Source organism: Sinocyclocheilus rhinocerous, unplaced genomic scaffold, assembly GCF_001515625.1.
Source record: "Sinocyclocheilus rhinocerous isolate Xijiao unplaced genomic scaffold, SAMN03320098_v1.1 scaffold910, whole genome shotgun sequence".
In the NCBI taxonomy this organism is placed as follows: Eukaryota; Metazoa; Chordata; class Actinopteri; order Cypriniformes; family Cyprinidae; genus Sinocyclocheilus; species Sinocyclocheilus rhinocerous.
In genome coordinates this window covers 312,030-326,197 of record NW_015667266.1, presented here as the reverse complement: position 1 = coordinate 326,197, position 14,168 = coordinate 312,030, and the positions used below count along the sequence as shown (strand labels likewise).

Sequence of the window (14,168 nt, the reverse complement as noted above, 5' to 3'; positions counted from 1 at the left end):
ATTAATATAAATTAAATATAATAATTATTATTATTAAAAAATAAAAAAATATATATTTTCTTCAGACATTTTCATGGCAAAGCAAACTTTCACTGAAATTTCTCATTGTAATGCAAAAAAACAATTCTCAATATGTGGTTGAAATAATAATAATAACTTACATTCCCATTATTGTCATAGAGGTATAAAATTATCTTGTCTGGACAGAATGATATTTTTATTAACATTTAAATTATTTAAATTTGGTCCAACTACCGTGATGCATATTTACAACTGTACTTTACAACTGAAATAATATAAAATATTTATGTTGCACCCTAACCCTCGTTTCTTTTGAGATTCTGTAGTGAAATATGACCAGTGTGTGAGTGAGTGAGTGAGCGAGTGAATGTCTATATATATATATATATATATAGTTTTTATTGTTATATTTTCAATCTGAGTTTTTGTTTAGTTAAAGATTCCGTTTATTTTAGTTGAGATTTTTGTAATTTTGTTATGCACTTTTCTAATTTTTATTGTTTTTTAAAAAATATTTCGATTTAGTTTTTTTTGTAGTTTTAGTAATTTTAATACTTGAAACCTAAACATTGTATTTCAGTTAGTGGCCAAAACAACATTTTTGCTTTGTTTATATAATTTATAAATATTTAGAATTTGCTTTTATTTTTTAATATTTTCAGTTTTCATTTTAATTTTAGTCATTATGTTATGCACCTTTAAAAATGCTAATTGTTGTTTTAAAAAATATCCAAAGCAACATTTGTTTATCTATATGAGGGGAGAAATAAATTCTGATTTAAAAAATAATATATAATAATGATAATTAAAAAAATAATAAAATAATAATAATGTAAATCATGCATTTTTGTTGCATCTACAAACCAATTATTTTTGACCAAAGCAACTTTTCTAATTTTTGTTTTAAAAATGTATAAATATTTTGAACTGAAATTAAAAATAAATGCTAATTAGAAATGTAAAAAAAATAAATAAAAATAATAAAAATGACAAGAGCACATAATTACTGAAACTTAAACTAAAATGAAGACCAGAAATATATAAATTAAAATTTGCTGTAGTTTTAGTAATTCTATTTAAACTTATTTCAGTTAGCGGCCAAACGTTTCAAATTTTCGTTTATAGTATTTATAAATATTTTGAACTTAAATATAAAGCTAATTAGAAATATAAAAAATAAAATAAAATACACATTAAAAAATTACTAAAATGCAAATTAAAAAAATAAATAACACCTTTATTTTGTCATTTTAGTACTTATTTCAGTTAGTGGCCAAAGCAACATCACTAATTTTAGTTTTAGTTTTTCATAACATATATTAAAAATGATTTCCATTAGTTCCAGTTAGCATGACACTGGTGTAATGTTAGTGTCTCTAGCATGTCGTACCGTACGTATTCGTGTCCCCATGAGGCCAGCTCCTCCTGTGAGCCCAGCAGACGGTATTTCAGACACTCTCGCTCGCTGCTCATAGTCATGGCCAGAACAGACACCACGTCAGCGCAGAACTGCTGTGAAACGGAGAGAGAGAGACTGTCACACCGCACACACAAACACTCCTCAGATCACGCTGCCTGACAGACGCACACCTTGTTGTCTCCTGACGACATGTTCTGGTAGATCTCCTTGAGTTTGGCGTAATGCGGTCGCAGGAACTTGAGCGGTTTAGGCACCGAGGTCATGGAGGTCGTGGAGGAGCGAATCTGACGCCGTAGTTCTTCCAGAGCCGGACGATACAGAGACGTGTCCTTCTCCTGAGAAACACAGAAAACACATCTGCCGTTCATAGCAAAATTCCAGACCATCGCAGTCACAACATGTTTCATTTCTGTAACATCCGGTGGGAAATAATAGCTCAGAACGCGACTTTTTGCATAAGGATTTGATTGTTTCGTGAAAATGACCAATGATATTATTCGCAAACATTTTTTTGCATCAGCAATTCATTTCATAAAAGTTTTTATTTTTATATTTTCATTTGAAGCATTTTGTTTTGCGCTTCTATCATTTTATTCAAAATATTTCAAAATAGTTTTAATTTCTTTTTATTTTTGTTTTAGTCATTTTAGTACTTCAACTTATTTTCTTTCTTTTATCATTTTTCTTTTTTTAATATTTCAAAATAGTTTGCATTTCTTTTTATTTCAGTTTTAGTAATTTTAATACTTTAACGTCAACTTATTTCAGTTAGTTGCCAATAAAACATTTCTAATTGTCTTTAAAATATTCAATTTTATTTGGTCTTTTTAAAAAAAAAATTATTAGCATTTTTATTATTTTTAATTATTTCAAAATTGTTTTAATCTTTTTTTTTTCAGTTTTAGTATTTTTAGTACTTCAACTTTATTTTAATTTCTTTTATTTTTTTTTTTAATATTTCAAAAAAGTTTGTATTTCTTTTTATTTCAGTTTTAATAATTTGAATACTTTATCGTCAGTTTATTTCAGTTAGTTTTTTTTTTTTTTTCATTTAATTTTATTTGGTCTTTTTTTTATTTTTAGCATTTTTATTCGTTTTAATTATTTCTAAATAGCTTTAATTTCTATTTTATTTCAGTTTTAGTAATTGTAGTACTTCAACTTATTTTCTTACTTTTTTTATCATTTTTAATATTTCAAAAAAATTTGTATTTCTTTTTTTTCCTTCAGTATTTAGTAATTTTAGTACTTTAACGTCAACTTATTTCATTTATTTGCCAAGAAAACATTTTCAATTGTCTTTTACAATATTTAATTTTATTTGGTCTTTTCTTGTTTGTTTTTATTAGCATTTTTATTATTTTCAAATATTTCTAAATAGTTTTAACGTCGTTTTATTTCAGTTTTGTTAATTTTAATACTTTAACTAATTGGTATATATTATTATTACTATTGATTATTCATTATTTAGCATCAATTATTAGTTTTTTTTTATTATTATTTTATCCATCAGGATTTGATTTTATTGTGAAACATGGACGATTATGTTATCGGTAAACATTATTTTACATTTCATAAATTAATAAATTCATTACACTTTGATCCATAATTATAAAACGAACAATTCACACATTATTAGGCAAGTAAACGGTTCTGATTTTGCTTCTTAAAACGTGTCAACATGGCAGTTCCCCAGAAACAGTTAAAAAGCAGCAGCTGCACTTACAGCGAGTCTCTCCACGAGCATCTCCAGCTCCTCCTGAAGCTGTCTGTCCTCCTCTGACTGCAACAACAACACATAAACACTCATTTACAACAACACACACACACCAGACGTCTGCAAACAACAGCAGAGAACTGTTTTTAAAATCAGACAAATGAACTTCTCCTCAGTGCGCCGTATTTATGAACTATATCCATACATTCCTTCACTAAACCCCTGTGTTTACATCTCTATCTGATATATGAAGCAGCATATAAACACCCATCGACTGTCTGAATGGCCGGTTTATTCAGCACGTCGCTCGTATTAACGTCTGATAACCACAGATGCGGTGTTTTAACGTGTCTTGTGTTGTTACAGATGCATAATCGCTGATAAATCGGGTTTAATAACGGAAACGAGTGTGTTTTGTGGATGTGTTTGAGTGTCCGGCCTGCAGAGTGACTCAGGCGGAATCCAAACTCAGCCCTCAGCGCCCGTTTCTCTCTCTCTCACCAGCTCCTGCTCCTCTTTCTTGTCCTTGTCTTTCCCCGTCGGTTGTTTGTTCTTCTCCTCCGTGATCTCCGCCTGCTTTTTCTCCTTTTTCGCGGTTTCCTCCATGATTTTGCCTGCTGCTGTTTCTCTGAACGCGACTGGCCACCGCTGACGCCGTTTCTTCTTCTGCGGCTGAAGCGCGAGACTGCTGTGAGTGCTGCAGCACGTCACCGCCACCCCGCGGCCGCACGGAGAACTGCACTGTGTGTGTTTTCCCTTTTTATTTTCAAAATAATTCGCTAAATGAATTATTGTTATTGTCACCAACTATATTTCATAGGCTATTTTTGAGCAGCACAGCACAGTAACTTATACCAGTGTTATTTTAGCAACAGTGTTGGGGAAAGATACTTTTACAAGTAATGCATTACAATATTGCGTTACTCCCTAAAAAGTAACTAATTATGTTACATAGTTACTTTTTATGGAAAGTAATGCATCACGTTACTTTTGCGTTACCTTTTCTCATCGTAGCTGGGCTTGCTTTATTTTTTTATATATAAAAAGTTCTACTTTTGGCAAATGTAAAAAGCCCTTTCACATCAAAAGTGAAATTAATAGCCTCAGACTGCAGGAAATGTCCATTCACATCTGTACAGCAGAGGGCGCTGCTCAAACAGTCTTTCAATGCATGGGAAACAAAGTAACTGGCGTTACTTATTTGAAAAAGTAACTCAGATATTTTCTTCTAAATTAAAAAGTAACGTGTTACTTTACTAGTTATCTGATTACATGACTTGCATTACTTGTAACGCATTACCCCAACACTGTTTAGCAACTATTATAGTTTTTATTAATATTTATATATTTTTTATATTTTCTGTTTTCATTTTAATTCTAGTTAAAATTTAGTCATTTTGCTGTGTGTATTTTTGTCGTTTTTATTAGTTTTTTTTTTATATTAATTTTATTTTTGTTATTTTAGTGCATCAAGTTAAACTTAAAGAAATGTTGATTAAAATGAGAAATCACAACTAACTGAATATTTAATTTCAGTTAAAGTTGATTGTATTTCAAGTAATGCATTTTTTTATGGTTTTAGTTTTTTAGTTTTTCATCAGCATCATCATTGTTTAATGCATCACAGTCACTTTTGTAATTTCTACTTTACTTTATGAGTTTCTACCATTTCTGACTAGATTTTGTTCATCAATAATTATATTAAAAGGTGTCAAAAAGGTACAATAAAGTTCTCAGTGCAGGAAAAAAAATATATTTTAAAGCAACTGTTAAAAATTATTCAATTTTTGCAAGTTGATGTTTTTCCGGGATGGTTTTAATTTATCTAATTCTTACAGGTTTATGTTACCTGTTTATTATCATAATAATGGTACGATCATTGCTTATGTTCCTCAGTTGTTACCAATTTTGAATAAAAGCGTCTGCTGTGTGAATATATATAAATGCTCCATGAAATCTGAATCCTCATGTATTACTACAGTGTGAACACACACACACACACACACACACACAGATAGACAGATTATTGTGATGTTTTTATCAGCTGTTTGGACTCTCATTCTGACGGCACCCATTCACTGCAGAGCATCCATTGCTGAGACACTGATGCAATGCTACATTTCTCCAAATCTGATGAAGAAACAAACTCATCCTAATCTTGCATTTTTGTTTTTAACTGTTTTGGGTTGCATTTACTATTATAATAATTAATAACTACGATTTTGGTGGGTCAAACTGACTCTAATTGATTTGATTACAATTCATCAAAAATCGCACTATGAAAAAATAGTAAATAGCAAACAGAGCTAATCAGAATTATAATAAAATTGTGATTTTTTATTTATTTTTTAACATTTTTTTTTATTGCATTTAATAGTTTTGTTTTCAAATACAATATACAGAAATAAAATTGAATTTTTTTCAAGTGTTTTCTTACATTTGTGTTTTTGGAAGTGGATTTTTTATGTCTGGTCTCACTGGAATATAGAGGCACAATTAACATACAAGATTTTAACAGAACGACTGGGTTTATGTATGCAGTGGCTCAAATGGCTAATTGATGTTTTGTGTTTTATCTGAGGAAAAAAGGAACTAGAGGAATGTGCTTTAAACCAGTTATTAGAGAGGCAGGCGGGTTTAATCAGGTCTTGCACACACGCGGGTCAGTAATTAGAGAGCTGTAATGTCAGCAGCAACGGCTGCAGTTTGGTTGCTTTCACACAAACACACACTTTGTAGATTCACTATGATCTATTTTACATTTACATTAGGGGTTCTCCAGCACATTCTGCATCTAAAAACAGGGTTTGGAGTAAGACATCAATCATTGTCTGAGGTCCACTACAAACACAGACATTTATTGGACTGAAAAAGGTCAAAGTCTGGCCTAGTGATGCAGGACTGTGTGTTACGGACATTGAGGAAAGTGTGATAAAATCACAGAGAGACGCTTCAGTCTCACACCACGACTGTGTAACTCATTAAATGTGTTAGATTACCAGACGTGAGAGTCTAACGGCTAATAGTCTTAATGATCCAGACACGTCTGACGGAGCAGGAGGGAGTTTAACGTCTCATCCGTGTCTGAGAACACGAGAAACATATGAAAGATTACAGGATAAACATTAAAGCACTGGAACATTCTTCAGCAATCTGCAGAAAAACTGAAAAATGAAGACAAAAATGAATAAAAAATAGAGTGAATAAAAAAAAAAATTAAAGAAAAATTTAATTAAATTTGCAAATAAATGAAAGAAAAAATTAAAAGAGCCGAGGAAAAAGAAAAGAATTAAGAATATAAAAGAAAAAGAATGTACGTAAAGATCAAAACAAAAATAAATTGAATAATGAACAAAAGAACAAAAAATGAATGGAAGAAAAAAATAAGAACGAACAAAGAAAATTAATTAACAAAGAGTAAACAAAAGAAGAAGAAAAACAAATAAATGAAAGAATAATTCAACAAACAGAAAAAGAGCGGAAGAAATAAACACAAGAATTAACAAATAATAAAAAAACAACAGAAAAAGTACAAAAGAGCAAGAGAATAAAGGAAAGAGTGAACAATGAAGAATTAAGAAAAGAACAAGAAATTCATGAAAGAAAAAATAATAACACACAACAATGAACAAAAGAACAAACTAGAACAAAAGAATAAAAAAGCTAGAACAAATAAAAAGAAATGAACAAAAATGATTTAACAAACAACAACAAAACAAACTGAAAAAGAACAGAAGAAATACGAAAGAGCAAGAGAACGAATGAGTGAACAAATTGAAGAATAAAGAAAACAAAATATCTCAAAGAAAAATAATAAATGAATTAGAACAATAGAACAAACGAATGAACGAAAGGTAAATACAAATGAATGAATTAAAGAATAATTGAACAAACAGAAAAAGAGTGGAAGAAATACACATAAGAATGAAAGAACAAATAAGAACAAGAGAAAAAGAGCAAGAGAACGAACGAAAGAGTGAACAAATTGATAAGTAAACAAAAGAACCAGAATATATGAAAGAAAAAATAAGAGTGAACAAACAAAAGACAGCAAAAAGAGCAAGAAACTGAATAAATAAATAAGAAAATATGAATTTTGAAAAATCAAAAGAGTGAATGCACTGAAAAAAGAATTATTAAAAAAGGATAAAACTAAAATAAAAAAGAAGAACAACAGAACAAACAAAAGGATGAAAAAGGACAGCCGTGACCTGTTCTTCATCATCATCATCATTTTATGAAACACAATCCTCTCCAGAAACCCGCCGGCTTTACTTTAAATCACAAGGACTGAGTTTATGGACTTATTCAGCACAAGAACACAAACAGAAAGAGAGAGTCTCAATTTGTCCCAGACGCGTACAGAAGCATATACGGCGCACACATGCATCCTCAGTGTGTTTAGTGCCAGTAATTACCTTTAAAGATGGTTCCCCATAAATCAGCGGGGAATTGTTGTGCAGGACTTCTTCATTTGTTGATGAAATATTTCTCAATCCTGTAGAACTGCAGCACGGCAGCAACACCAGATTCATCATGCACACACTAGATTGGATTATCTCTATAAAGGCCCGTGGAACGAGCTGCTTTTGAGATGCATTCACATGTTTACAGGTACAGCGTCTCTGGCCTGCAGTGCAGATGCTGTTTGCTCACAGATTACAGATCCGCATAACATCTAACACATGCATTATCATTAAAAATTACCAACCATGCTTTCCACTTCAGCTCCGAAGCTTCTTTTTGAGCGTCAAGTGACTTTAAATGCGTGCATATGCTTCGAACCCCCTCATTAGGACTAATTGTTGTTTATAGACTCATTTGAAGGCCTTTGATTCATCGCTGCGTTCACAAGCACAAGTTATAGCAAACATTATGTAAACAGAAAGACTCAAATAAAACGCTGAAATCAACAGCTGTAACGGGGAACGGTCCTATAACGTTTACTAAAGGTTATGTGAATGTTAGGACATGCTCTTAAAATAATGTTTATGGAACGTTCTATGGAACGTTCTGAAAATATTTGATGGAATGTTTGAGAGGAAACGTTCTCGGAACGTTCTTATAATGTTATTAGTGCTTGACGAATGTTCTCATAACGTTGAGGAAACGTTTTGTTTTTGTGATTTTTATTGATATTTTCTGAATGTTTTTGTAATGTTCATGGAGCACCCATACAAAGGTATTTGTTTTTGCTGAATGTTCTTATAATGTTACAGTAACGCACCAACACACCTACAACACACAAATGGCAAAACAGTTCATTTCATGCTCAAAATACACTAAAAAAACACTACATTTCAAAATACAATAATACATTAACACAATACACTATGACTACCAAAACACTGTAAACATGTCTCAAAATCAAATAATTATTCCAAAACACTAACAACAGGAACATTTAGTCCATCATAGCACAATGTGTATATATATATTTATTATAAAACAGAGAGTTCCGGTCCTTGATTCTGATTGGCTGAGCCACGTTCGAAGCTGTTGTAAATTACTCTACAAAGTAACATACACCTTTGTTTCTTCATCCTGAAAAAAATTATATTTTATATTAAAAACAGGTCATGTTGTTCAAATTGTACAATACATAAAAGAAAATATATATATATATACTTAACAATAAATACAATAATAATAATATATTTTAATATGAATATATTATATAATAATATTATATAATAATATATATACATATAATAATATATATATATATATATTACATAAAAGGAAAAAAAACATATATTTCATCCTGAAAAAAATAAAAAATTTATATTTTATATTAAAAACAGGTCATATTTCATCCTAAAAATTGATAGAATTAACATATTATACTTTGCAGTGAAAATATTTCAAAATGCAAAAGGCCTTAATGGTCGTTAAACAAGCTTAATTTATTCTAGAATTATTTAATAATTTATATAATTATATAAATATTTTTCTTTACAGTTTTGATCAGATTCACCCATAAAAAAAAGTTTTTTCGACGTTATTCAAACGTCACCTGATTTAATTGTAATCAAAGTAATTTATTAAATTTTAAAGCAATTGAAATGCAATATGTGCTCAAATATCTGTACATAATGACTATTAATAAGAATTATTTAGAATAATGACTATTTATTTTATTTGCTAAGTAACCGTGTATCAAGCGTGATATAACGTACAGTTATCGTATGTGACGCACAGATGATCATCACCGTAGAATAACCCTCTCCACTTCACTTTATCATCGCTTACATAACCTTACGAAACACTAACACAACCAAAACCAGCAAAACACGGTGGAGATGAATCAAGAGTTTCAATTTCAGTCAGGAAAGTCTGCGCTCCCTCAGCAATGTGTTCGTGTCTTTGTTGTTGTTTCATGTGTTTCAGGCTTTGAGCTTTATTGGTCCTGCTTTCATCTGATGTTCAGTCTCCTCTCCTCCGTCCCCTCCATCTGCAGAGCTCCTCCGTCACCGAGGCCTCGGCGGATTCCGGTTTGAAGCTTTAATACTCACCGGTGGCTAGTCGTGATTTAGTGTCACGTGCTTCCGTGAAATATTCCATAATTTAAAGTCTCTTCACTTATTCATGCTGGCTTTTGTGTTGGCTCACGTGTGGGAGAATGAAGCTCAGGGACGAGAGATGATCTCTAAAAGCATTTATCAGAATCGCTACAATCAGCCTTCATCTGCTTCTGCCAAACAGACCTTGACATTCAACTGAAGAGCTGCAAGAAAATAACAGTTTTTCAATCAATAATATGAGTTTGCTCAGAAAAGCGGGCGGTGAGATGCCTTTAAACCACTTTTAGATTGAAGATGCAGGTAAAAAGCATGCTTTAAAACACAAAGAGGTGATTTTTCTTCAATGCTTCATGTTATATGGCTTACTGGACGTGCTCAAACCTGTGCTTATACAGGACTACACTCTTAAAAATAAAGGTGCTTCAGGATGCCATAGAAGAACCTTTTTGTCTAAATGGTTCCATAAAGAACCTTTAACATCTGAAGAACCTTTCTGTTTCACAAAAGCTTCTTTGTGGCGAAAGAAGGTTCTTCAGATTATAAAAAGGTAAGAAAGAGATGGTTCTTTAAAGAACCTTTGACTGAATGGTTCTTTGTGGAACCAAAAATGGTTCTTCTATGGCATCGCTTGAAGAACCTTTTGAAGCACCTTTATTTTTAAGAGTGTAGCTCACCTGAAAATGAAAACTTTGATAGCACAGTTTGAACAAATGGAACTTTCTGGAATATTCTTCACATGTTTCTGTATGGACTGCTTTTATGGTGCTTTTTTTGTCATTTTTGGAGAAAATGACAACTTATTTTTTGTTAGGTTTGAATATGAGAACAATCAAATGTAACGTTTTCAAAATGATAGAATGGAATGTTCCTCAGAACCAAGAAGAAACATTTTTGAATGTTTAAAACACATTCAGAAATAACATTCTATAGCGGTTTCAAAATGATCAAATGGAATCTTCCTCTAACGTTTACATAACCAAGAAAAAAAAAAGTTCTTTAAATATAAAAAGTGGTGTTTTAAACATTGAGAGAACATTCAAATATAATGTTTTCATAGCTGTTTCAAAATGTTCCTTTAAAATTCACATAACCAAGTAGAAACGTTGTTCATACGTTATTAATATGTTCTTAATACGTAAAACCAACTTTAGATAGAAAATGCAGGTAAACAACATGCTATAAAACACAAAGAGGTGATTTTTCTTCAATGCTTTATGTAATATGACTTATTGGACGTGCTCAAACCTGTTCTTATACAGGACTAGTTCACCTAAAAATAAAAACTTTGATAGCACAGTTTGAATAATTGGCATATTCGTCTCAGATTTCTTTATGGACTGCTTTTATGATGCTTTTTGTCATTTTTAGAACTATTTTGGGTCAGCAGATGAAACAAATGTTTGTTAGGTTTGACCAAAATAAATCAGCACTAACACTGACATCAATTGACAAAAGTCTACGGTGTGAATTTAAATCAATTTCTCATCGCCCATAGCGCCCTTCTTCCTTCCTTCTAAAACACGCTGAGTCTCCGGGGTGTAATTAAAATCATTTTCAGGTTTTCGCTGCAGGGCAGATGCATCATGCATGTGTTTGATGCGAACTGCTAAGAAATTAGCAACCATTCATTAGTATCCTGGAGCTGCTAATGAGAAACAAAGAGATGCATGTTTTGGGGCCTTAAATTTCTGTTTATTCAAAGGAAACGCTCTGCGGACAGATGGCGTGTAATGAATTAGCAACGATTCACGAGCAACAGATCGTACCAGGATCTTCATGCACCACCTGTGAACTGAGGACAACACAGCACTCCAGTCCATCAGTGAACATCTGGAGAAGACAAAAGCTGAAACAAATCCAGCATTAAGACGCTTTTAACTTCAAACCGTCACTTCCAGCTAATATATGAGTCCATAATCCATGTATGCAACACCATTCACAACCCATTTGATCTTTTAATGTATGCATTCTTCATCTTGACCAATGAAATGGACTACAAACATCATGAACTACAAAAACAGTGCATCGACATCAATTGGCTCCATTGACACCAAATGCTGTTGGCATATGAATAATAGCGTAAATTTGGGACTGTGCATCATTAAAAATGACTTAAAATGTCATGTGAATACTATTATGGTGCTTGTTTTTGTATGGAGAGGAGCTGCTTAAGGATTCATGAATTTTCCTTTTGTGTCCCGCAGCAGATCCAGAGTCATCCCGGCTTGGAGTGACATGACGGTGAGTAAATGATGACAGAATTTTATTTTTGGATGAACTAAGCCTCTTTCCCACAATATTTGCTTCTCAAATCACATTCTAAAGCTCAGAAAGAGGCTGACTGTCATTCCTGTGGCGCAATCAAGCCCAACATGATAGATGGATGATATGAGACGATTACAGATCAAAACAAGCCAGCAGAGCAGATCTGTCCTATTAATACATCTGCCACTCAGTTACCAGTCTTTGGAGATTATTATTCTTTTATATCATTTTCCCATTAACACATCAGCTCACACATTAGCTTCACCCCGAGCTTGAACTTTTTAGACGAACATCCAACCAAAACGTTTCCGGAAAAATGTTCCATGAACGATGTATAAATAATCGTTTTGAGAACATTATTAAAGACCAGAAACTGAACAAATGCTTATTCAACCTGGTTTATTCAGAACGTATTGTTAACTTTCCCTTTAAGTAATGAAAGCAACTACGCCAGAGCGCGCGCGTACACACCTCACGCACTGTTTTTTTTACTCTCATAGATTTTGTTACCATTGCCATGCATTATACGACTGATAGACTGCAACGGTTGGACTTAAAATCATCATTTGTGTTCTACTGAAGAAACAAAGTCACCTACATCTTGGATGCCCTGGGGGTAAGCAGATAAACATCACATTTTCATTTTGGGGTGAACTATCCCTTTAAGGGAAAATTCCACTTTATCATTGCGAACATTATAGGAACGTTACTTTTGAATGTTCTCTGAACGTTCTGAAACATGCAACATTTAAAAACGCTGAACGTCCAACTAAAATGTTTCAGAAAAAATGTTCCATAAACGATGCATAATGTTTTTGTGCTACCATTTCGAGAACATCATGAGACTATAACTATAAACAAAAATGTTTTGTTAACGTTTTGAGGGCATTATTAAAGACCAGATAACTTGGTAACACTTTACAATAAAGTTCATTAGTTAACATTAGTTAACTACTTTAGTTAACATGACCTAAGCATGAACAATACTTCATTCTATTAATGCATTATTAAAATCAAAAGTTGTGCTTGTTAACATTAGTTAATGCACTGTGAATTAACTAACAATGAACGACTGTATTTTCATTAACTAACATGAATTAACTAATGGAACTTTATTGTAAAGTGTTACCGATAACTTTAAATGAACATTTTATTCGAAGGGAAACGTTCTGCTAACATTCCCATTAAGTTATTAAGTTCAAAATGTCCAGTGTTTTAAGCGTTTTAAAACCTTTTTTTTCTTCTTGGTTGTGCCATTTTATCATTTTGCAAACATTATGGGAGTATTGGTTTTGAATGAAAAAAAAAAAAAAAGGTCTTTGAAAAACATTTTAAAAAATGCAAGGCAAACGTCGAACTACAATGATTTGGATAAAAATGTTACATGAATGATGTATTAAGAACGTTATTAAAAACTAGAACGAATGTTTTAGTAATTCATAACATTGAGAGAACCTTGCCAGAACATTCTTATAACGTTAGCTTCTCAGATGTTTCTCCTGAGAAAAATATGTGTCTCCTGTAGACCAACAGGAACTCGTCCTCTCAAACCGGTGTGTTTAAGCCCTCTTTATTTAAATGTGACATATTATGCCCCTTTTTACAATATGTAATATAAGTCTCTGGTGTCCCCAGAATGTGTCTGTGAAGTTTCAGCTCAAAATACTCCACAGATCATTTATTATATCATTTTGAAAATGACTATTTTGAGTGGATGCAGAAACACGCTGTATTAGAGCATGTCTCTTTAAATGCAAATTTAGAGCATGTCTCTTTAAATGTAAATGAGCTGCTGCTCCCCGCCCCCTTTTCCAGAATAGAGCTGGGACCTGCTATAAACATCTGTTTTGGTTCTGATTATCATGTTTATCGCGCTGAAATTATGCGGTTTAAACCATATGAGTTTAAACTTCTGATATAGGGGTTTCTGAGCGCACACATCCGAAGCACACGCAGAGAAAGCGGCTGTCACAGCATGTGAGTACTAAACTAAGTTCTCATTCACACACAAGTTTACTTTACGTTAAAAACACACATGAGTTAAAAAACAGTTGGTTACGTCTGTGAAGGTAAACAGCTGGGAAAAAAGTCAGATTTTAATGATATGTCACCTTTAAGGCAAGTCTTAACAGCCTAAAACATTGCTTTTTCATGCATCAGTTTTAATGTTGGTAACACTTTACTTGAAGGGGTGTGCATAAGACTGACATGAGACCTTCAT

General features: G+C 32.2%; 1 pseudogene; it reads right to left on the bottom strand.

The window, feature by feature from the left end:
- LOC107733387 (26S proteasome non-ATPase regulatory subunit 2-like) overlaps positions 1 to 3,889 on the bottom strand; it is a 13,618-nt pseudogene extending 9,729 nt beyond the window's left edge.
- Between the last annotated feature and the right edge of the window lie 10,279 nt (positions 3,890 to 14,168).